Below are 24,239 nucleotides of genomic sequence, written 5' to 3'. Positions count from 1 at the left end.
GGCTTAATGTACAGTTTAGTAAGACCGTATATTTGTATTTTAATTGTTGCTTTTGCAAATCATATTAATATGCTATTTTAATTCGCTGCCTAAAATTGTAGCGTTTAACTGTGTATTTTAACTTAGGTCTTGTGCTTTTATGGATGGTTTTTGAAATCCGAATAAAGTCTATTTGAAACTTGAAACTTTGAAACTTGAATGTATTGATTGTAATGGGTGCTGCCAAGGGTCATTTCCAAGACCATGTTTCTTATTTATAATCAAGATTTCTGAACTCTGTTTTATTGTCATGTGATCTCTCCACCAGTGGATTCCTACTGGTGGCCATTGAAACAGCTGTCTTTCTAGGCATCACAGAATAGGAAAAGTAAAACCTATAACCGTCAAGAAAGGGACCGCTTCATTTCAGGCTCCAAGTGAACGACACATATTGTTATGAAATTAACTGGTTGAGCGATAAATGTTTATGAATTAGTGTGAAGTAAGGATCGTTTTGTCCAGCAATAATGGACATTTTGAGATATTTCTGTAGAACAGAGGTTGAAACATGATGGAGATGTATTTTTCTTATATTTGGATAATTATTACATGATCTATTCAGAATCCATGTAAAGAGGAAAAGGATCTCATTATTTTAGGAGATTTCGCAATGGAATTACGGTCATGGGTTTACTGTTTCATCAAGCGAAGGAAGATTTATTTAGGAGTTACCATTTTGGAATCCGGTACAAGTCATGGTCAACTCTGTGATCAGAATGTGGTCTATAAAAATGTCAATGTTGTCAATCTGGAAAAACACGGTATATTTTGATTTACGATTGAAAATATTTTAAATACCTGAAAAGCAATTAACTCTGAAGTTTTTTTAAATGACTTGGGATGGATGAGGATGCTTGCATTTCTCCACGGATCTGCTTCTGGCCAAAACTGTTCTCTGCTCAGCATTATCTTCTCAGCCCGGGCAGCAGCGTGCTCCAGTCCTTGTCTGGATCGTCATTCCCGCCGGGTCAGCATCGTCCTGCAGATCTGGTCACTATTGTAAAGTTGGACATAGACATATGAAAAGATATTGAGAAGAGTATTCCAAGTTCCAGATAAAACACCAGCTAACAAGAACATCCTCCAGTCCAGAGTTTCAGCACCACCAACTGTTACTCAGTACCACCCACACTGAATCATAAATCACTGTACATCCATAAAGCATGGAACGCGATAGAAGATTTAGAGAATATGCTGATTTATAAAAATCCAACATCTGACCCACAGCACACATCCTTCCCTGTGTAAAATAATAAATTGGCAAATATCTGTCCTAGAAAATAATATAAAACATGACCCATGGTGAATAGAAAGAGAATAAAGCAAAAATACCCCAACAGAATTAGAACAGAAGGGAAAAACCTGTCACTAAAAGTTAGAACATTATAAAAATGCCGGAAAATAATTTCAACAGCAAACATAGGACCCGATTTGGAGTTTGATGGATGTTTACTCCATCATAAATACGATGGCTATCCCATTCATCCTTATTACAAGTGCCGTAGGATATAATGGGTTAAAAGTCGGGTGGTATAACCCTTCTGCCAAGATCTAAATTCGACCCACGTTCTTTTAGATACGTTGGTGCTCTCACCTCTCTCTTGTTCCTCCCAACTGAAGCAGAAAAGCTTGTATATACAGTTTTTGGTAATTGTCGTCCTCTTCGGTAACGTCATCACCTCCTGCGAAATCAGTTGTAGAATTCAGCTGTAGATTAGTTTCACTGTTACTATCATTACACATTAAACTCTGAGATACATGGTCTCCATAAGACACACTTGGTTCCTTCCTATCGGGTGGGCCCTCTCGGAGGCATGAGTCTTTCTGCTTTTTGTGTCCCAGAAGCAGGTAAACTGGAGGTCAACCATTCAACCACTTAGAAAGCAATTCCAGTCCACGATACCAGATGCATTCAGGGGTTCTTGAGCTCTTGTGTGAGTCCTCTTTTTCCAACAGACCCTTCTTCAGATGGACTCTTTCTTGGTCCAGGAATGTTCTGAGGAGGCGCTAGTGGAGGTGCCCAATTTATCCCATGTAGTAGCCAATTTGCCAGCTCAATCCTAAGAGGTTTCTTGCTTTCTTCCTCCATCTACTTTTACAGAACTTCCTCTTTCTATTACTGTACAAATTACACAAGAGCCCAGTTTCAAAATGGTGGGATCCAGGTGCCACCAGACAAGACTGTCAACTGCTTCTTGCCCAACACCCTACCTGACATGGGCAAAACTGTTTCCCCTCCTAATATGGGTAGAACCTAATTGTCTAGGAGGGTCCTAGGGATGAATATCAGAGGACCTCCTTGCAGTCAAAAGAAATATTGCTAAAGCAGCTTTTCCTCTGCTAACTCTTTCTGCCCACTCCCAGATAGCCAATTCATTCTACGTGATCATCAGTTAACACTCATTGGCCTTTCCTGGGGTCAGAGGAAACTATTGTCCTCTGAGCCAGAGTCCTAATGTCTCCCAGCCAAGGATGTGTATTGCCTGTCTGGGGATGTGTTTGGCAAAAATTGCTTTAAGCATGTTGTGGCTCAGGCATCCTTGGGTACATTTTTTCAAAGTTACTTTTCAGCTTCAGTTATAGAACTCCAACAACACCATTAAGTCAGATTTTAAAAAGCAAGCATTTTTGCAGCTCTCATGAGCAGAGGTGGAAAATAAAGATTTTAATTCCACCTAGCTCAAAAGGTCTAGCCCGACCTATATAGTGAAATAGCTTTTAGTTTTTATAAGCGCACTAACTTCAATATGTAGTGTTCTGTATTTTTATAAATTATTAGCAACTTGTTCTGTGGGCTGACAGGGCACACTTTAGGGGGGGGACTTATGAATTTATATAAATAGGCTTTCCTTACATGCCAAAGGCATTTTTCCCTGCTGTGTCACTGCAGTGCATTCAAACTGCAGCCTAGTTAGAGCACTGTGGTGCTTCTGGCAGAAACATATTTTTGTGATATACGTGAGTGGTGTAAATACATACTGATATTTAACTTTCCATGTCATAAGTGCACTTAAGTCACCATTTACAGTCAGCTTATAGGGATGCTAACTAGGCCATATAGGGAGCTCCAATGTATAACATGTTTTAGAAGGGAAGGGAAGGGAAGGGAAGGGAAAACCAGGCCCATTACTACTGTTTAGTACAGTCCTAAAATCAGCACGCTAGGGTGCAGAAAAAGGTGGCAAATCAGGGGTGCCCACGCAGAAAAGGCAAATTTGCTACAGACACTATAAATGGGTGAGATCCTTCAAAAGTTCAACACATTCTCTCAACAATGACCACACGTGAGGTGGCATCCCCCACCAGATAATATTAGACCAATATGGAGTGATAATCCACCAATACTATGATTTTTTTTTTTATCATAGGGTAATCATTGTATTGAGCCCAAAAAAATATCTAATTTTTCCCATGCACACTGTGAAAGTTCCAAAACTTCTATCAGCTCCTTATTAACCCTGCCATAAACCAATGTACAACTCTACCAATCTACACCTGGCCACTAACAATATTCCTATAGCCCTTTTTCTGCTTCAGTCATATCCAAATACCCTTCGTGAGCTAACATAAGCAATCTTGTGCACAACGGGACCAGTGGCACAACCTTCTCGCCTCTTAGGCTCCTTTTAACACTCAATTCACCCTGAGTCTTGGCAAAACCTTGCAATTCACTCCCTAAGGATCATTCTTTAGGTCATTCCGTCTCTAATAATTTCTTAAGCTCTTTCGGTACATTATTCGAATGTATGCATTCATTGCATTAGTTCTCTAAAAATTACCATGTTACAGCCATGAATATATAAAAAAAAATACATAACGTGTTTCAACATCCCTTTCATTTACTTTTGACATTTTATCTTCAACCAATGGAAGTTTGGGCAGAAAATCCACCCTGACGTGGTCTTTGTCAGAGATGATCTTGAAATTGAACTATTGCAACCTTAATAATAACCGTATCGGCCATGTGGAAGCCTTGCCTATTCCTTTCTCACCAAGTAGATATTGAAGAGTTTTATCATCCATGCATTTTAAATTTCTTACCCCACATGTATTTTCAAATGCACAATAACATGAACCAATGCCTCCCATTCTATAGCACATGCAAGTGAAAGCCACTGTATTTTCTTCACTCCCCACTCTTCGGCTCAGCACTGAGCCACTACTATAACCGCACTTGCATACACTGTGATCATACCCAATTCAACTTGTTAATAAGGTTTTAAGGCAGTTGCCCCAACAATTAAGTATATGGTCTTCACAAATGCTTCAGTTTCCTACATATCCTTTACAAAAGAAGTACCTTTTCATAAATATTCAACTTGTTCAGTTAAAACTGTACCTCTATTTAGATTAATAGTCATTCCTTCCTCGCTTAGGATGCCTAATACTTTGTCAACTATTCTATTATGTTTTTCCTCAGTGCCATCATGAAGGAGAATATCATCTTGAAAAGCATATACTGCATTCACTACTTGAAACAAGTTAAACATCCATTTCTGAGAAACTTAGGACAGTGCATGCTAAACCAAAATGATTCCAAGGAAGCAGTAATCACAAAAAGGAGTTAGGTAGGTGGTTAAAGACATTGATTCCTGGCATAATTCAGTTTAATGGTATGCCTGTCACAGGTCTATGCTTGAAAAATAGATGTGCAAAAATGTCAAAACCTTTTGGTAAAGAATGGTAGTCTACTAAAATGTTTTTATTTAATGATCTGAATTGGCACACAAACAAGTGTCAGCAGATTTCTTCCTGGTCACTACTATGGGTGAAACTCATTCAGGAATGAACTTCAACTTGTTCTATGACACTGGCTGTCTCTAATGGGCATAAATGGTCCTGCAACTGTGACCTAATGTGCATGGGGAACACATCTCACCTTGTGGTGTTCAAGCACAAGAGAGTCTTTAACCAAGATCTTGAGCATGAAGTCTTTCGCACATCCCAGTCTAGTTTCAAAACTTTTTGTGAAAATGCAAAAACTACAGTACTCCAGAACTACAAGACAGATGGGACAAATTGTGCCTGGCCTCTATAACATTCCAAAACTCCTTGACCTCTCCAACTGAAGATGTTACACCATTTTTGCACTTAATAAACTTTTGTAAAAATCTTATGATCTTTATACATTGCTTCCTCCCAAAAATATCCCAGGATACATCCTCCACAAGCAAAAGGATTAACTTCTGAAGAAACTATTGGGGGTCATTTCTTGGCAAACAATTGGTCCGAGATTATAGAAATTAGTTACCCTCGGTGAGCAGAAATCAACAATCAAACAAACATTCACAGTCTCACAAACAGGATCGCCTTTCTTACTGTACCCAGTTTGAACAGTCAGTACTAATTCACGTTTTTCCATGTCCTGCACAAAAAAGTTTGTTTCTAATTTGTTTACCTGAAATATTTGTGATAACTCTTGCACATCATGGAAAAGTGTATTTGTTGAAACATATATTCCTTGAGGAAAACCTGTTGATCTGGTTCCAGGGTATCAAGATCAAAACCTAAAACATTAACCTTGCCCCTGGTTAGTATTGGCACTTCTGTTATACCTCTACTAATGTTGGGTTTCTGCAACACAATCACTGTTGCTTTTTTGTCAGAACCTCTTACTATGATCTGATCACCTGATCTTGGAAACATTGTTCAATCGAACCATCAAAATCACAGAAGGATAATAAAATATTAAGTTCGGCCACATAGTTACCAATCATCTCATGAGCCATTGAATGGTTTACTTTGGACACTAGGGAACTTAAAAAAACGTGATTTGTATGGAGTTATATCCTTAATCGTAACCAACACACCTACGCAAATTGCAATTGTGCAGAAAGATGGTAAAAAATGTTTCCCCCCCATTGCACTGTTCAGAAGAGCACATTTCCGCTCATCTTCAAATTTTTCCTATTAAGTATCACTTAAAAACCCTATGTAATTGATTCCATCCAGTACTGGGGTTACCAGGAATAGGTATAAAATTGGAAGTGCACATACTTTGAGGATGGTGAAAACTCACAAAAGCTCTCTGTGACTATAGAGTACAGGTTGATGATGTGTAGATATTATTGCAGAAATAATTTGAAAGGAAGGAAAATAACTTGATCCGTGTTTGTAATCTCAGAACATATTCAAACATGAACACTAAAAATGAAAGGTAGGTGTAGTCAAAAATAAAAATACCATTTTATTAGCCTAAAGTAATCTGCGGTATTGCAGCAGTCTATAAAAAGGCATTTGCTATAGTTGCCCAAGTGTTCGATCATCAGCTGTACAAGACACATACATATCTTTTTCCAAAAAGGAATATATACACATATCCTTACAGAGCAGACACACACAGTGCAATGCGAGAGCATCATGATAATCTGAACTATGTCACACAAGAAGAGTTAGCATCACCATAAGTGTTCCAAGCCTGTCAGATTTGAAAATCGCCCTGGTTATGCAATAAGATGAGAATGCGCATACCTTGTGCCAGCCAACATACACATAGCACTGACATTCACACAGATCCTTACAATAGGCCCTGCCTGACCTTGCCTGGCTATGATGTCACGCTGGGCCCAAAAGCAGCTCACCAGAAATGTTGATAGTTTTTTAATTAAAGCACAATTTAAGGCAATTATTTGCCTCACCAAATCTCAGTACTCCCCCTGCTCCAGTCAGCACTGCAAGGACTCTGTTTACAAAAGATGATACCTCCCAAGAAAGAATAACAAAGAGTTTTTCAATCATTGCCACATTTGAAGTTGGAGGCAGGATATGGATGTATGAAAACCTATTGAAGTTTTTTGCATGTTCTACATGAAATGTGAGCTAACGAGCACCATCCAATCCGGCGCTCTCACCACCACCAGCTGTCCCTCAGTAGAACCCTCATCATATCAGGAGTCACCATACGTCCTAAAGCTTCGGTCACATACCATGGCTTATGGACAGGAACATAATCCTGCACACACCAGTTGTCCTTCACCTCTGTTTAGCCAGATGTCCCCAGCTTGACTAGCAATGTTTGCAGGCCTTTCAGCACCTCAGCTTGGCCTGGTTAAGACTGTCCTTCACTCCTCGTTGATAATGTCTTTGAGATCTCGTTAGCATCATCCCCCAAACGTATCGCCTTCTTCAAATCTGTGCCCGTATTTTCCTTTAGGCCTTTTGAGCATTGTCCCACATGCCTCTGCAATATTGTCATCCACAACTGGCTTACACAGTCCCCCCCCTATCCTGGTAAAGGTTATGGGGAGACAAGGTGTCATTTTCCTTCCGGCGCTCTCAGGAGTATCCATCATGTCTCGTCAATATTCTTCTGTAAACCTGGTCAAAACTATGCTGCAGGTCTTATCATCAGATTCCTGGCAATTGCAGTCTCAACCACCATGTCTGGTCAGCGTTGTCCTCCAAGTTCCGCCATTATTTTGTCCTAGGACTGCTTTCCTCTAGTCCTGATCAATTATTTTCTCCATGCACGGTTTGTATTATTATCAATGCAAGATTGATATTGTTCTCCAAGCCTGGGCAGTGCTGTCCTTGTGTCAGAATTGTTCTGCTGACCTAATCAGCATTGAACTCTGCTAGAGACAGACCTATAGGCCTGGTCGGTACAGCTCTCTATGAACTGTCAGCATTATCTTCCAAAGACGCGCCATCCTCTGTTCAGAATTACCATCCGTGTCTTCTCAGGACGGTCCTCCATGCCTAGTCAGCCCAGATTGCAAGTCTGGTGAGTATCATTCATCAGACGTAGCCAGCATCTGGTTCAAATTGTTCCTAAGGCGTGCTGAGCTCTGCTTTCCATGCCGGGTCAGCATTGTCTTGCAAGATTGGTCTGAATCGTCCACCAATCCAAGTCTGTACAATCCACCAAAACTCCTCACAGTGGTCCTCAGAGCACCATTCTTCTGCCAGCCTGGTCAACATCACTCCCTCTGGGCCTTGACAACCTTGTCCAACAAGACTGATCAGCATCACCATCCTGGTGCGACACGTGGCAGAATTCTGGTCATGTGCCTGCCAAACATCTTCCTCTAAAATTAGTTAGTTCTGGCATACAGGGTTGGTCAGTATTGCCGTCTTTCTATCTGCTGATTAACCTCCTAGTTACATCCTCTGAATCAGCATTTATTAGTACATGATGTCCCAAAAATCAAAGTCAGCCAACCCCCGGCTGTGCTCCGGTGATGCTGTCCATGGTTCTTGGCCTCTGGAATGGAGTGCAGAAATTCCATCATGCAACCATAATGTGGTGACCTGAGAAGTCCCCTCTTGCTCTCTGACTGCCAGTTACTCTCAGCAGCTCACCTCCATCTGCTCTCTGCAGAGACTGTTAACCCCTCACTTGACCAGTGAAAGCCAGGGGGCTTCTATCTGCTGCAAGGTGGATGATGCTAGACTTACAGATTGACAAATCTCATTTCCCGGCAGGCTCAATTGAGAGATTAATCAGTTTATTCCAGGAAACTCCTTTTTTTTGTAAATACACTTCGCTGCTTCATTGTATTCGCCCAAGTGGGAAATTGGATTCATTTCGAGCTGGAAAGGCCTAGGGTCTCCTGGGAGGGCAGCGCGCGCCCTGGGAATCTATCCCGTTTCACGCACCGCTGCGCTCAGCCCGCTTGGATATGATGAGAAGGGTTAGCAAGGGACAGGAGGACATTTGAAAGAAATATTTCACAGCAATCACTTTGGACCACAAGCCTCTCCTGGTGCTTATCCGTACAGGGGGGGGCGGAGGAGCACTCACTAGGCCTTCTATGATGAAACACTCGCGGTCTGTGTCTTAAAATGGAGGAGACGCACTCTGCTAATTAGCTGTATCGATTGTGGGCTTTACCACATGATGTAGTTTCCATTAACAAAAGCAATGGATTTTTACAAGATGATCAGGGGTGCTTCACTTTCAAAGGAGTCGGCTCACCGTGCTTCTCCTGGCCTCGCTCTTCGCTTGAGTCCTCCCAGTTGCGTCCTTTTCCCCTTGCTGTAGACTAATAATCCCTATACAACTATGCCCTCCGAGTGCGCCACTTTTTTTTTGTTTTGCGCTAGTAACTCAATAGGTATCTGATGCATGAGGTTCTACTTCCTCTGACCTCGTACGCGTGCCACTTCTCATCTGCATCTCCACACCGCCTTCTCTGCATGAGCGTCCCATCTCCTTTCCTGCACGCTACAGCCTCCATGTTGTGGCGGTCTTAGGTTGTTGTTTGTATTCGGTTAGACTTGCCCTCTTTTGTGCAACTTTGTTGCACCAGCATTTGACACTAGGACCAGGTTTTTGGGTCGCGAGATTTTTCTTGCTTTAACGTTTCTCCGCGGGTATTGAATGAGCCCATTGTTGTTCTTGCATGATTTTTGATGGTTGGCATTCCCCTTTTCCTTTAATCGTTAATGGTGTGAGGTGTAGCCTTGCTCACGCGCCATTTTTATGACGAGGCCACTGCTTCCATTTGTTTGTTGTTTTTCTATTTTGGACGCATCTTGATTGTGGCTTGCCTTTGGTATTGTTGTGGTTGGCATGAAGCACATTTTTGTGGAATAGTTGTGTTTCCCATGTAGCAGTGTTGTGGACTGTTTTTAGATGTGTGAAGAATGATTTATTGATTCCGTGGATAGTTTTGTGATGCTATGTTTTTTGGTCGATACAATAGTAGATTCTGTGTTGCAGCCCTTTCAGGACCTGCGGTTTGTTTGAAGAAGGGCTTGTGTAAAGTCCTCTCCTCAGTTGTTCTTGATTGTAAGATTGCCCTTATTGCCCTTGAAGAGTCATATGGAATGTGAGAATCAATAAAGGGCTGTAAATGCTGGTTTTGCTGAAGTCAATTTGGGCTCAGAAGGAATGGGCAGAGCTAAGACAGACACCAGATGCTGGTCTGCTGCAACAAGTACTTCATAAGGGGGGACACAGTAATAAAAGAGACCCCACACAGGCAGCCACCAAGGCACAATGAATTAATCTGTGCTCCGGGGTGTGAGGCTCACGCCAAATGAGTGAGGTTGTGCTCCATGTCCACAAATAGAAGGGGTGTGTGCAGTGGTTAATTTGTTAAAAAATAAGTGCCGGGGTTCTTGCAAAAACAACAATTGATGGACAGAATGCAGAACAATGTCTTACATTCACCCCAGTACCGAGATCTGGGCCTAAATCCATCGTTTTTTTGCTCACCATGCCGTTCCAGTTTGAACCCAGCCATATGCAAATCAGTCTTGACCCTGTGCCTCATGGGAACAGTCCAGCCCGAACTGCCAAGCCAGGTCCTCCCTGGACTGGAAACAAGCATCCTAGGACCGGTTTCTGGCATTTCAGCCGTCTTCAGCCAGGCTTGCTTGATTTCCAGTGGCGTGGAGAGCAAGGGACCCACGTCTGGGCATACCCTTCCCACTCGGGGTGACAAATGCAAAAACAACAATTGATGGACAGAATGCAGAACAATGTCATACATTCACCCCAGTACCGAGATCTGGGCCTAAATCCATCGTTTTTTTGCTCACCATGCCGTTCCAGTTTGAACCCAGCCATATGCAAATCAGTCTTGACCCTGTGCCTCATGGGAACAGTTCAGCCCGAACTGCCAAGCCAGGTCCTCCCTGGACTGGAAACAAGCATCCTAGGACCGGTTTCTGGCATTTCAGCCGTCTTCAGCCAGGCTTGCTTGATTTCCAGTGGCATGGAGAGCAAGGGACCCACGTCTGGGCATACCCTTCCCACTCGGGGTGACAAATGCAAAAACAACAATTGATGGACAGAATGCAGAACAATGTCTTACATTCACCCCAGTACCGGGGCTCTTGCACCAGCCCATTTCTCCTGTGAGCGCCGCCTAAAACAGAACCAACTACTAACCATGAAAGTGGGGACAGGATGTGCTGTAATGGCCAGAGCTGCAGACTTTGGAGCTGGGGAACCAGGTTGAGTCTCGTCATCAGCTCAACATCCTGTGAGTCTGGGCAAATCACTTATTTTCCCTGTAAAATAATGTTTTCTTAACTGGTGCTCATGGAAAGCGCCGGTGTTGATGATTAAGTGCCGGTGCTGAACACCAGACCTCCGGCTCAAATTAAGCACTGGGAGTGTGATCTGCATTGTACCAAAGTATTTTTACGGAAAGGTAGACCTAAGAAGGAGTGTGATCAGAGGAGGTGGGTCTGTGAAGAGTCAACTATTGTAAGCGCAAGTGGGGTTCAGAGGGGTCCAAAGAGGGGGATGTGGGTGGCGATTAAGCTGTGGAGTAATTCAGGAGGCAGCAGAGCCAGTGAGTCGAAGATGAGATAAGCCGGAGCTGGCAGAGGTCAGTGCTATAAAGCTTGGCCACAGCTCTGGTGCGACAAGGACACGAGGCATCTGGAGAGCAGAGCCTCAGCAACCAGACAGGAATGAGAAGGACCAACGGAGGGAAATGTTTGCACACACAGATGAACCTCATGTTTGGAAAAGATCCTCGTGTAAGAACTTAATGGACATTATAAAAATTAAAAAAGTATAAAAGTATGTGCTGGGATCACCTCACCATCGCTGGCGAATGCCGAGGTTGCCGAATGCCAGGACTCATGCCACTCACATAAACCACGCTACTACCCTTCTCGTCTCTTTATCTCACTCTTGCAGGTTCTTTTGCATCCCTGGTCTCTCCCTATAACACGGTTTTCCTATCTTTCTCTTCCTCTCCCTTTCTCCATTTTCCACTTTTTTCTCTCTCTCTCTTGCTATAGATCCCAGTCTAATGATGAGAGGTAGGACACGTGCCGTAATGGAGCTCCGGTGCTCCCCTTGTTATCTACAGCCATAAATTAAGCTTGGGCACTGGACAGGTCTTTACATTTAAAAAGAGGCACCCAATGGACCTCGGTTTAAACAATCTTTGTCAAAGCCAACAGGTATTGGCTTTGGAATGTCCAGTTTTTAGCCATGCTGCACTGCATCCCGGGTGCAGTGCAGCATGTCTGAAGAGAAACGAAAAAAGGCACTACAAACAGCAGCTGCGTAATTTTGTAGGCACACGCGTCTGCACACCTACTATATGAAGCATTCTTTTTTTTATGTACTAAGTTGGATTGGTAAATTTAAAAAAATAAGTAGCACAAAAGATTTTTTTAAGCTTGAGTGGAGGAGCAATTTGGAGGGAGCAAGTAGAAGGAAACGTCACAAAGGACACAGGTGGGGGAAGCATCGCAGAGGGCACAGATGGGGGAAGCATCGCAGAGGGCACAGGTGGGGGAAGCATCGCAGAGGGCACAGGTGAGGGAAGCATCGCAGAGGGCACCGGTGGTGGAAGCATCATTAAGGATGCTTGTGGAAGTAAACAACACAGAGGGTGCAGGAGCGGGGAACCCACACGAATGGTGCGGGTGACAGGAACCAACAGAGAGGACATCGGTGGGAAGAAACAACATGAGGGCGCTGGTGAGGATAGAAGCAACACAGAGGGCTGGGGTGGGTGGTAGACGCAAAGGGCGAGAGAGCAACTTGGGGCGAGCGGAGGAGAACCACAATGACGTGAAATCAGTGGGAGGGGAAAAGTACACAAGGGCAAGCGCAACATGGTGAGGGTGGTGGAGAAGCACATGTCATACAGCAAGAACACTCCTCAATTTCCATGAGTACAGTACAACGACTCGTAGTCCTCAAGCAATGGTAAAGCCTAGAGGTCTCATCTTTTCAACCTACTGGTTTTGCCAATTTATTTTAGTCGTTGCTGTGAGGCATGCAAGGGATGTGCAGCATTAGCAAAAATAAGGAAATATAAAGGCCCAATGACATGACCACGCACACGTGCGAATACACATGATGCTGTTGGAAACTGCGATAGTCAATATGGGGCACACGCGTGATGATATATGCACAAGTAAAGGGAAACTATGCAGGCTTTATTCAACGTATTTTTTTTGTTTTACTGTTCCAAGATGGCTAATGAAATTTGGAGCAGCAAATTAAAATAAATATATATATATATATACACACACACACACACACACACACCCCTCTTCCCCCCCCCCCCCTCTGCCGGGTTCCAAAATAAAATGGGGAAAATGCAATGGGACAGGAGAGGTGCGGGAGTAACACAGGAGCAGGTAAGGGGAAAGGGTGGGGGAGAAGTCAACTCTGGAGATGAAACAGGGAGTGGGCAGGGCAGCAATGGAGAAGCTTCAGGTGGGGTGAGGAAATAAATTAAAAAAGGAAAAAAGCTCAGGAGGTGTGGGAAAGAATGTACGAGTTCAGGGTCAGCAGAGAAGGGGTCACCCAGGAGCATGTGGGTGGGCAGGTATTTGCAAGGTGGAAGCAGCACACAAGGAAAAGAGAAAGTAAACAAATGCATTTGCATGGAGTCCTAAAAGAAAAAAGACTATTTAGTTCCTTGAATGAGGGCAGTGGACGGATACAGGTCATCGATTATAAAGGGTTGAAAAGAAACTATGCTCCAGGGGAGGGACAAATACACAGAGAGGAAAGAAAGCTATCAAGAAAGAAGCCACCCAATGATAACCGATTTGGATGGCTTTAAGCAAGTGCTTAATTTGTAAAATATTAAGTGAGAGGCTCTGACCAGGCCAGTGCAGCTTGCACCACCCATCGCCCCTGTCATCGCTGCCAAAACAACTACCAACCATCTCTCTCACATGTAAATTCAAAAGTTCAGATTATTCCAGGTCCCCAAAGCTAAAGGAATAGCTGGGGAGGTAGGTGACAGCAATTTTTTTAATGTATATTGTATTCCTAAACAACCGTTGTTGTGCTCATCTCTAAATTTGATGAGCAGCGCCACCATGTGGTGGACTGCTCTAAATATGGTGTTGACAATTAGGTGCCGGTGCCGAGCACCAGAAACCAATTAAGTGCTGGTGCTGAGCACCAGAAAGCCCATCTCAAATTAAGCACTGCTCTAAGCCCTCCATCTGGTTTTTGGTATAGTCCACAAAAGGTCTTTTGGTAACAGACAGCTAATAGCTGTCTGTAGTTGAGACATAAACTTTGTAAAAACAAAACAATTGCTCCAAGCCAGGCTTTTCAACTTGAAACATGTTGACCAATTTACAGACAAGCCCAAACCTTGCTTTTCTGATCAACCTCATCTTTACGTTTCTGTGCCTGCAACCTATTTTATTAAACCCCCAAACCCTCAGCTCCTGGTAGATACTTCCCCTCTCCTGGCCACTCACATTAATTTTCTTTCTTGTTTAATGTGAATGCACTAGTTCATTTTAACACGATTTTTATCATTGTTTCTGAGAAAATTTTATAAAATTGTGTACTCTTTATAAAGACTCTGCGAATCCCTATGCGAGTCCCTTTTATCCACAAACAATAAGTAATAATGAATTAGGCTCTTCTTTTCTTCCCTTGGATTCTGGCAGATTAGAGTTTTATCATTTGATACCCCATACGACCAACAAGTCTGTCCTCTTGCATTTGTATATATTTGATTCTTGTAATTAGAGTGTATGTAGTACAGTGTCTAGCTTACTGGCCAACGACACTGCCGTAGCAGTTGAACATTATGCCTTAATCAGGGCCACTGGCATGATGCAATTTAGCGGACACAGCGTTTGCCGCATTCGTATGAATTTGCTGCATTTGTCACCCAACCCAGCATCTGCTGCATAATCTGCGGATAGGTTTTACACAAAAAAATTGTTTCTAGTTCAGATGGATCGAAAGTTAATTGGAATGTGTGTTGCTGTGCAGTGGAAGGCTCTTTTCAAAGGTTGACTGGCCCACTTGCTGATGCTTATTACTGTATTTTGTGTGTTAACCTGGAAACCTCTGCCCGAGTAGTGTTAATATGTGTAATAAGCATTGACAAAGCCAATAGATCTTGGCTATGCAAGGTGGGGGTTTATTTTTGGGAATCAAAAGAGCGACCGACACCCTAAGAGTTTTCTCCCAGGAGTTGGGGGGCAATTGTTTTTTCTGTTCTCACCGTCTGGATTTTCCTGGTGGTTCCAAATAGGACAAATTGTCAGAAAGTCCTATTGAAATAGGGCAGATATTCCTGGGTACGTACACTAGCCGTCTGGTATCCATTGCACCGTCGGTATAAGGTTTTCACGGGCAGAGCCAGTGGGGTCTCCAACTGTAAATATAGAGGTAGGACAAATAGTTTAATGGACAGGGTACACTGAAATATTTATACCAAACTCTGCCTGTCTGTCAAACTCTAATTAATTCCTTAGTCATTAACCATCTGATGTTTGCGAACAATGGACGTGTTGATGTGTCTCTTTTCCATCAGTTGCCTTCTGTTGTTGGAGACTTCATAGTTGTCATCATAAACTACAAAGAAGAAATGGTGCCATTGAGGGTGATTTTGGACATGTGCGGCAATGTGTCCTAGTCTGGTCTTAGATTGCACATTTTCTAAATCTAAATCCCTTTAAATTGAGGTTGTCTCTGGTGGGTTCTCTGTAAGGCCTCCAATCCTGGGTAACATTTGCCTAAAGAAAAAAGAAAAATGTGGCACTCCTATTGCTTCCCACCATGATTATCATCAGGTAAAAATGAGGCTCCATCTCAGGCAAATCACACAAATTTCAGGATTGCACATCTGGGATATTGAAAAACATGTGTAATTAGCTCCCTATTCTGCTTTCCAAGGTCAGCAACAAAGAACGATATTGTAACTGTTCACCTTCAAAATCCTCTCCCCATGGTATCCCAAACTGCGACTGTGCAAATACTACACCAAATTTGTGCCGACCATAGGATGAGTGGTTTTGAATTATGAATATCCCTTTTAGTCCTTTGGGTCAAACTCATCGTTGTAGCCTTGACAGGAAAATTTTCCGGCCTGACGTTACCACTTGAGCTCACATTGGCCAGAGACTGCCTCGATAAGGACTCTGCACAGCAGGCAACCATATTGTTTAAGGACTCTACACAGCAGGCAACCATATTGTTTTATTTATGTCCAGGAGTGCGTGAAGTTCAGTGCTGGATTCATGTCTTTCGTTGATATCTAAAAGTGAACTGATTTTCTGGAGCCTAACAGGGCAAATTAATTCCTAAAAAATCTCTTAGGTGGTCAACTGACCTAGACCAGAGCACTAGATCCAGTCACCAGAAATGCATTTAGAAAGTGTTTTTGTAGCAATGAACGCACTTACCAATTAAATGTATGTGAAGGACCTGAACTTTCTGTAAGCTTAGGTTTGGGCAGTCCAGTGGTTTATGAGCTAACATGGCTGCTCCAGGCAACTTCCATCAGCTTCTAACCAATCAAATGCACAGTTATAAGTTTAAAATCAAATTATGTGATAGCTCTATCTATAAAATGGTATATAGCATGCACCAAAGGGGTACCATAAACCCCATTGTGTTTTTGGGGAGATGTACCTGTGTGGTCTTTGTAACTGTCACCGTGAATTTTTGTGTGCAATATTGCACAAAATTTTTTTTTTGTCAACTGCCTGTGACGCCACTCTCTTCGACATCACTTCCAAAAAAGGTAATATTTTGCCACATAAATGTATCAACTCCCTCAAGCTGCAAAAGCGAATAATAGCCGAAACATATGAGGTGAACAAAATGTAATCCGTCTGAAAGAGGCTTCTGGGAACGTTTTGTAGCGCGTTTTCCGCTTCTTAAGTGAGGTTCCGACAGTAGGGTTTCACGGCATTAGTAGCACCATTCACAATATGTCACTAAAGCAAAATCCGGCCCTTGTCTGACAGACGGAAATGCTTTATTTCTTGTCAGGAACACTGAATGAGAAAATAGGCCTGAGCAGGGAACATTCAAATGATTGAGGAAGCTGACATTTAGAGGTAAATTGAGCAACATTTGAGACCAGGAAATAAACAAAAAAGCTTCCCTCCTCTTCAGACTCCTTAATAGACTCGAATTTTCGATAAGAAAACGAACAGGTGTATGAATGCCCAAGAGAGGCGGACCGGATAAGGCCCTGCTTGCTGGGGGTTGGGGGGCGAAGGGGGGGCCTGTCCCGTGCAGGTGGGGGGGAGGCCCCCACACCCTCCCCGCCGGACGCCACGGATTTCAATCTGGCTTCTGCCAATATCAGCGCGCGCTCCTCATCGTTTTAATAATACATTCCGCTCCCAGCGACAGTTTTTCATTTTTCATTTCAAATATAATGAAAATGGAGGCCCGGGTTGCGATGCTCCATTATGATAAAATATTAATGGCACCAGGAGGGGGGGTACGGGAAGGCGGGCAGCCGATCTCGGAGCCGGCGGGGTGTTTATCCGCTTCCGCCTCGCATTTCCTTCGCACCTGCTCACCTCGCACGTCAGCGGGCAAAATGGCGCGAAAACAGGCCAGGCGCACGTGCCTGGGTTAACGTAATCAACGTGGTGTTGTATCCTGGCGTGCTCCCTCCGGAATACGCTGTGTGGGTCAGTGCTTTACTGGAAAGCTAATAGTGCTGGTACTCACTCTTTTGTGTACCTATTTGCTTCTGAGAAGTGCCGGTACTCTCTCACTAAATATATTGCAGCAGTGCAGAGAGGTGTAGGTACTGTGCTCTTCAAGTTAAAGAGTTGCAGGTACTCAGGACAGTAAGGGAGCTGCCCACTGAAAGCGCTGGTATGGTTGAAAACTAGGTTCCTAGAGCACCTCTAGGTGTGTAGGGGTTGATTATCTGAAAGCGTACCCATGGTTGAAGGGGAGCGGTCCCTGGCACTCCTTTATAGGAATATGGATTTATTTTTCATCATCAGACTTTGACCTTGCACATTGAGAGAAATGCGGGAAAAGGGAAGAGAAAAAAGGGAAATAGTGACAAAAAGAGATAACCAAGATGAAAAAGAAGCAGCAGGAGTGAGATAAAGCAACAAGAGGTTTAGGGTGGTCGAAGAAACAGGCATGAGTTGGAATTAAGTCTCAAACTGGGTAGTCGGCGACCCATTTATTCGCCCGAGCCAATGTCAATGTTCAATGACAAATAAGCACTGGGTTCTTGAGCTGAGTCGCCTGCATGATTCAGGTGTAGACGTTGCAGCGTTCCTGACTTTAAGAAGGGAATTGAGCATGACTATTATGAAGCCTCTTCCTATAAGGTTTTTTCTCTAAATCTTACTAGGATTTTTTCTCATATCGATCATATTCAGAGCACTTTCAACACGTCGTTCGACACGGTCCCACATTCTCTTCTCCTCTCACGACTAGCCAGGATAGGTGTGTCGGGGATGGCCTGGAAGCTCAAGTCCTTTCTGGAGGGTCGGACCCACAGATCTGGTTGCCTCCGTCTTCCTCTCTTCTACAGGCTGTGACTACGGGAGTTCCTCAGGGGTCCTCCCTCAGCCCCCTTCTTTTTAACATCTAGGTGACCCCCTTGGGGTATTTGGCAGAGAGCCAGGGAGCTTAGGTGATGGCCTACGCCGATGTCACCCAGCTGCTCTTTACCTGGGACAATGATGACAATTTGGTCGCTTCGGCAAATCACTGTCTCTCTTCCATTTTTAAGTGGCTTGCGGCTGCACAACTAAAATGTAACAAGAAGTCAGAGATTCTCCTGTTTAGAAAATTCCCTACCAGGTTCCAGGAAGCTCTGTGGCCACCTGATTTTCCCCAGCCCTCCTCAGAAGGGAAGCCGGCGAAGAACCTGAGGGTATGGTTTGATGAGAGCCTTTCCTTCTCATTTCACATTAAGAAGTTGGCCGGCATCTGTTTTGGTCTCCTCAAGACCCTAAGAAAGTTCTTTCCTCTCCTGCCCCAAGCAGCAAGAGAAACGGTCACCTGTGCTCTCATCCTCTCCCGGCAGGATTATGCCAATGCGCTTTACATTGGCATTCCTGGCTACCTGATAAAAAAACTCCAGGCAGTCCAGAATTCGGCAGCTAGACTTCTTCTGGGCATCTCCACCAGACACAGCAAGCGTCATCACTTCCGTTCCCTTCACTGGCTTCCCGTAGCGGAACAGGTGAAGTTCAAAGCGCTGGTCCTAGCCCATCGCACCTTGCATGGTGTTGGCCCATCCTATCTGCAAAAGCGGTTTACCTTCTATATGCCCTCGAGACAGATGCGATTGGCATCTCACAGTCTCGCACTGGTTCCCCGATATCAGTACCAGAGGCTGGGTGGCAGGTCTCCGACTCAGAGGGCTGCGGCAGCGTGGAACGCACTTCTCTGGCATTACGCAATATTGAAGACCTGACCGCATTTAAGAAAAAATTGAAAACGTATCTTTTCATTAGCTAGTCCCCTTGCTCCCCTTAAGACATCGTGCCGGGACACTCATGAGTAGCTGTGCGCGTTACAAATCCAAATAACAAGGCGGGTTGAGGGATTATCTGGGAAACGGGTGGGCAATGATGAAGTCCTGGATAGAGCACTGACTTGGAGAACCGAGATAATGTATTCGCGAATTATTGTAAAGCTGTATTTGATGTGGAATGTAACTGCAGGTACTTGTGGGATGATGCTCACTGTATGCAATGTCACAGATTGTTATATATGGTATGGAAATACCAATAAAAAGTTATTTAAAAAAAAATCCAAATAACATAACACTTTGTAAAAACATGTTTGTTCAATCACCCCGAGCCTACACTGTTCCTGGAAGGGCCCTAGAATACTTGCTTAATCAGTACTAGAAATCTCCTGGCACGTGTTCCACTGTTTTTGCCATTCATCAGAGAAGCTTGTTCCTTCTGTGCAAGTAGTGCAACTACCTCACTACATGTCATCATGGACCCTGCTTCCAGCCTTGGAGTTCTAACCTACAACTCATGTGTCTTAGTTTGATTACTTACATCGAAGTAAACCAAGACTACAATGCCCAGAATGCAATAGCTTGTCACACCAAAGGTCAGGAATGGAATCAGTGTCCCTGATGGAGTGAGGTGGCCACCTTAATGCAGGGATGATCATATGCGGACCATAAATTATTTAAATAAAACACCAAATATAGTGCCATCTCACCGTCTCAGACAACTGATTGACTCGATGAGTGATCAGTCATCCTTTCTTGAGGTGTGTATCCAGTATCATAACTAATTCTACACCTATTTATACATGTATGGTATATTTGCATTCTTTTGGGGGGTTATTAACCCAATTTACACTCAAGTAGGACATGGGTTCAAAGACGACCATCCAATTCTCTTCAGATCTCATCCAGCCGCATTCTTGATTGATCGCAAGAAGTCATTGCACATATCACTCGTAATGAGGGCCCCTGTCTGCGTTCACAGTGGGGAAAAATAATGCTCTTTATGTGATAGTGTGTCAAGAAAGTGCTAATATAATGTGATACACAGTGGGACAATGTGTGTTAGAAAATGTTTTTCTCTGTTCAATTGTTAAGGCTTGAGTAAAACAAACAGGAATTTCATATGATTGCAACAAAATTGTTGTTCCAGTCACAAATTGCCCATTATTCACATGTTTTGCTGGAGATGCCGGTTTCCACAGCTATCACGTCATGATGCTCTATTTTTTGCATGTTTATATTTGCCTTGAAAACAGGCTGAAATTCAGGATTCACATGCGGTAGTATTGCACCGTAGGCCAGTTGTACCAAGTTTCTGGTCACATAAAGCCGTCACAATTTGTAGCTCTTCTTTTAGTGACGAGAAGCTTATTTTGCGAACCGACATCTCTACTAATACGTGTTTAAATTAAAAAGGAATCAGAGCAGATTGCAGTCCCACCAAATTAATATTCAATAGATACATCACAAATTGCGACTCACTCTGATTGGTGGCAATCACTGTGATGATGTTGTGGACAGGTCAGTCCTCATCATTTATTTATGTGAAATATTTTTATTGCGATTTTCATTTATAAACAGCACCAATTATGTCTGTACGTTACATTTGCTTATGAGGAGTAATCACACCATCTTTTATAAACAGCATTTCAAAGAAAAGCCCTTTCTATTTTTTTACTAGTAAACTCTAATAGGGAAGGAGGAGGAAAAAAGAAAGAAAAGACTGAGAATTAGCTATGGCTAAAAGAAACTCAAGCAAATATCCAACAAAGTAGAATTCAAGCAGGCAGATAAATAAGGGGGATATGCCTCAACAGTGATTAGATACCGTTCTATTGCAATTATCTAAAGCCCATTATAAACCTACAATTCCTTCCACCTATAGATAGGTGCCCATATACGCCTGCCGAGGAATTTCCCTCTCTTGCCCTTCCTTTCGTATATTCCCCGCTCAAGATTAAATATCGCAAGTAGTCTAGCGAGCCATTGCTGAAAAGTTGGGGCAGCTTGATCAAGCCAAGCTGAAGCAACGCAAATTTGCAGAACTACCATAGCAAGAAAAAGGAAGCGATAAGACATAGTTTGCCCCTGGCTATTATCATCCCCAAGGAGCATTAGAGCTGGAGTTAGCTTAACTTTAAGGTCCAGGGTATGGTCACAGAATGTTGTGATTGGGGATTTTAACATGTCAAGACGCGTACAAGTGGAGAACATATGGGCTAAGTCGGCACTTGGAAAATCCCACCGGGAACACCTGGTTCCCTACTGTCCCCCCACTGTGCTATCCTTTCCGGGGTAAAATAAAGTGAGAAGATTGTCTTGTAATGCTGGGCTTGAAGCCCTGCAGAACATAAAACTGTCTGCCCCAGCACTAGAGACTCAAAAATGTTATCCGAGTCAATGCTCAACCTGCCTTTCCATTTTTCACCGTGTTTTTCGAAATCGTCCGGTTTGAGTGCTATCAGTTCAGAATAAATTCCTTTTATAGTGCAGCCTTCACCACTTATTATTACATCTATGGCTTTGACTTTACCAAAGCCATTAAGCCCGCCCACCCAGAAATTCCTGGTACCAATACCGAATTTGTCCTGAATGTCCTTAAATTGATAGATTCCGTCGAAGCTCATTGAATCCCCAACTTTAGAAAGGCCGTGCCCTGCCCGCTCCGCCATGATTCGGTCAGAAAAGATTTCTGGCAGCGTGGGATTTCCAAACAGTTGGGTATAAAAATTCACCATCCCAAGGCCGGTCTTCTTCTTGAAGCCAGCCCAGATTTTAAAGGCTGCCTGCATAGTTTTGAACTTAGTTCTCTTAAAATAGCTAGGCTCACTAAATTTCATAAAGCAGTTTACTGCATCTTCCCCCACCAGTAACCTATATACATCTGGGATCCCATCTTCAGCGCTGGTGTCTTCGGATCGCCCACCAAGCAACCCGCACATATATTGAAGAGCTGCAGCCCAGTAATAAAATTTAAAATCTGGCACCGCCCAACCACCTCTGGCCGGAGGCAGTGTCATATATCGTAGGGCCCTCCTTGATTTACCATGTGCCCACACAAACCGGTTTACCAGGTTCTCCAGTGCGGCAAACCACTGCTTCCCAAATTCTAGGGGTATTGCCCTGAACAGATAAAGTATTTTTGGTAAAAATACCATTTTAACCACATTACAGCGGTCCACCAGTGACATATGCAGATTATGAAATTTGTCAAAATCTGTGTTGGCCTTCCGGATTACATGATCAATATTTATAGCCACCAGATCGCTTAAGTCCGGGGTTATAGTAATACCAATTTTGACAATTTTAATAATAAACTGCATGATTGCTTAAAATCTTTACAGTATAAGAATACCAAGATAAAGCGCTGAATCTGTCATCCGCGTGTCGGAAAGGCTGATTCCCCCCCAATCGCAACTATCTGGGTTTTCTGCCTATTTAGGGCATATCCAGAAATCCCACCAAATGCTAAAGCTATCTCCTCGACTGCTGCTATGGGGTTGGGGGTGACTAATGCAACGTCATCCACATATGCGAGGACTTTTGTTGCTACCCCGTGGTAGATGATAGGCTCAATTTTCCGGCAGGCATCCAGCCGCCGAATTAAGGGGTCTATGTAATAGCAAATAAGAGGGGTGAACACGGGCAACCCTGCCTGGTGCCCCGTTTGATCACAAAAGGCGCAGTATGTTTCCCGTTTATTCTAAGACGGGCAGTTGGTGCTCTATACGTAGCACAAATGGTTTTAATAAACCCCTGCCCGATACCAAACCATTTCATTGCCTCCCATAAATAATCCCTGGGGACCCTATGAAAGGCTTTCTCTGCGTCCAAGAGCAGCAAAACCATAGGGTCCCCTGAGACTTCTGCTGCATCAAATAGGGTTATTACTCAATGAATATGCTGGGTAGTCCCTCTCCCAGGTATGAACCAGTGTTGAAACAGGTGGATTGCTTTCCCTATAATAGTGTTTAATCTAGTCCCGAGAGCTTTGGACAGAATCTTAACGTCACAGTTTATAAGTGTAATTGGCCGATATGATCGGGGTTCCCGAGATGGTTTACCCTTTTTTAGAAATATTATAATATCGGCTCCTGCCCAGGAATCGGGACCGAGCCCCCGGATTGTGCAGGGCGAATCATATCAACCAGGTCAGGTCCGATTTCTTCCCAAAAAGTTTTGTAAAACTCCAAAGGAATCTGGTCGGGTCCGGCAGCCTTACCTGAGGGAAGATTCCGCAGTGCACAATAGATCTCATCCTGTGTCAGAGTAGCCTCCAGCTTCGCACTGTCCTCTGATTCAATACTCTGCAATGGTATGCTATTGAGATAACCCTGAGTTAAGTTCTGCCGCACCTGGGATTCCGCACCATATAGTCGTTGGTAAAATTGCCGAAACACTTCCTGGATCCCAGGTGGGTCTGTAACTAGATTTCCACAATCATCTATAAACTCATTTATCTCACTCACAACACTCCTTTGTCTGAGTCTAACTGCCAACGTGTGCCCAACCCGCTCACTGAATTCATGGCAATGCCCTCTTTTAGCTAAGGAGCGCTCCGCTGCCTTTACGGCAGCACGATCTCCAATTTCTGACATAGCTCAAGCAAGCCTGAGCAGAATGTCGTTAGTTAATAAACCTGCATTCACCGCTGTTGCCAACTCCTCTTCAATCCTAGCTAAGTTTTTATAGAGCGTTTCCACGTGGTGCGCCTCCCTCTTCTGCCGATAGACGCTAAAACTAAATGTCTCCCCTCTGACCCCCGCTTTAAAAGCGTGCCACACGGCACCAGCACTGGCACTATATCTATTTATATCCCAGTAAGTCTTAATCCACCCCTTCATGTGGAGGACATATTCAGAGTCAGTTAAGAGCCCTCTTTCAAAGGTCCATGTCCGCTCACCCCGCTCGCCATTGGTGAAAACCACAGTAAGGACTAGGGGGTTATGGTCCGATAATATCCTTGGGTGTTTCTCTATTTTAGCCCGGTGCACTAAGGAATGTGATACAAAAAAATAACAGAGTCTGTAAAGTGCCTTG

General features: G+C 43.6%; 1 long non-coding RNA gene across 5 annotated transcripts in view; it reads right to left on the bottom strand.

Annotated features, from left to right (window-relative positions):
* The window catches only part of LOC146772695 (uncharacterized), a 298,817-nt gene that overhangs the window by 25,711 nt on the left and 248,867 nt on the right, over positions 1-24,239 (bottom strand). For all 5 annotated transcript variants that reach the window (XR_014972301.1, XR_014972299.1, XR_014972300.1 and 2 more), the window contains 2 exons: positions 1,634-1,721; positions 838-1,033 (listed from right to left, as the gene is read on the bottom strand). This is a non-coding gene — a long non-coding RNA (uncharacterized LOC146772695). The remainder of the gene's footprint in view (positions 1-837; positions 1,034-1,633; positions 1,722-24,239) is intronic.

The sequence above is a fragment of the Triturus cristatus genome, chromosome 12 (assembly GCF_964204655.1).
Source record: "Triturus cristatus chromosome 12, aTriCri1.1, whole genome shotgun sequence".
In the NCBI taxonomy this organism is placed as follows: domain Eukaryota; kingdom Metazoa; phylum Chordata; class Amphibia; order Caudata; family Salamandridae; genus Triturus; species Triturus cristatus.
The sequence above is the reverse complement of the archived record's forward strand: the minus strand, read 5'-3'. Positions and strand labels throughout refer to the sequence as shown.